The sequence below is a fragment of the Athene cunicularia genome, assembly GCF_003259725.1.
Source record: "Athene cunicularia isolate RWA chromosome 11 unlocalized genomic scaffold, athCun1 chr11_part1, whole genome shotgun sequence".
Classification (NCBI taxonomy): Eukaryota; Metazoa; Chordata; class Aves; order Strigiformes; family Strigidae; genus Athene; species Athene cunicularia.
The window spans coordinates 9,384,590-9,386,107 of NW_020799113.1; the positions used below are offsets into that span (position 1 = coordinate 9,384,590).

Here is a 1,518-nt window from a genome sequence, read left to right on the forward strand (position 1 = left end):
GGGCCCGCTCCGCGTTTTATCTGCGTTTTAATGAAGAAAAAAATAATTTTTTTTCCTCACCCCCGGCCACCGCTTCAAGATGGCGACGATGGAGACCGTATCACGTGACCGGCGGGCTGGGTCAGGTGACCGGCGGGTGGACGCTGCCGCCGCGCCGCCGCCTCGGCTCCGTTGCCACGGAGACGAGCGCGGGCCCTGTCCCGCCTCGTCCCTACTCGGAGCCGCAGGGCCGGTGCGCCCGTGCCCCCACGCTCCCTCCGTCCCGAAGGCGAGGTGGATCTGGGTCGCGGTGCGGTTGTGCTCCTCTGGCCCCCGCCAAGGACCGCTGCCTCCGGCCTCCTGCAAGGGCGGCAGTGGCGCAGGTGGCGCCAGCGATACGTTCATCAACTTAAATTCTCGCTCGGCGCGGAGACGCGAGCAGTGCACGGCCACTCGTGATGGCCCATTGCGGCTGAGCTGGTGGTTTTACTCAGAGTCTCAAAATAATTGTTGTTTATCTTGCAGCTCCCCTGTTTAGGGGGTGTCCTGGGTTCTTGGCTTTATCAGCCAGGATTTCGTCAATATTCCTGTATCCAGTGCCAAGCCAGGCTGCACAATGCGCTTCAAGAAATGGTATAGTCTCCCAAAAGGTATTTTTTTACAGCACAGCTTTCAAATGGTAAACACCTGTAGGTAAACACAACGGAAACAACACTCCCACCCCCCATTTTGTGTCTAAAATTGCAAATGTTTGGAAGTGTAAGCTGCGGAGACCTGACAAGAAGGTTTAGCAATTTAAGGTAGATGAATACAGAGTTGAAAGTCTATGCTGCATGTCAGGGGCAACTCTAGAAACTACATACCAGAAATGTTATATGCTGTGAATTTATAAGATATTTCATATAAACTCAGAAGTCGGGAATGATGAGTTTCAGAAGCGGCTGTTGGCTGGGTCATGTAAACTGAAATCAAATTGTCAGAAAGGGGCTTGAAGAGTATTGATGTGGATTTGTCTACACTGGATTTGGGGAGTGTCTTGGTAAAATTGTAGCAATTTGCAAGTTCAATTTTTCCCACAGCTGGGAGTTGTGTTAATGTTTGTATATTGTTTCATAGAGATAAGAGATGCATTTGAAATATGAGCAAATCAAGTATTCTTAAAGAGACGGATTTAGGCATCCTTTCAATAGGCATTATTTAATTTCTAGTTTTATTTTGTTGATTCCTTGAATTGTAAAGTTCTGTTTAATTGTGTGAAGTTTTAAGACACTTCAAACCTTATCCTACAATCTGTGATGTGGTAAGATAACTGCTAAAATTTTGCTAAGGCTTTTCTTAAAGAAATTGCTGTGGGGAAAATGCAAGGATACAACCTATCTTCTCAATACCTACTAAAATACATTTAATTTTTCAAAACAATAAAAAGAATTTCAAGCTGCACAGAATTCACAATGTTAAATGAAGTAGTAGTAATAATAATTGCAACTTGTTTCAGCTTTTTCTGCTGTATCAGGTGGAGCCTTTTCATAGAAATGTGAT

At 45.7% G+C, this 1,518-nt stretch overlaps 1 protein-coding gene across 1 annotated transcript in view; it reads right to left on the minus strand.

The window, feature by feature from the left end:
* Positions 1-261, minus strand: part of ZNF507 (zinc finger protein 507) — a 22,709-nt gene extending 22,448 nt beyond the window's left edge. The window contains exon 1 of the mRNA XM_026856501.1: positions 61-261. The gene's annotated coding sequence lies outside the window, so the exon portion shown is untranslated. The remainder of the gene's footprint in view (positions 1-60) is intronic.
* Positions 262-1,518: the final 1,257 nt, after the last annotated feature.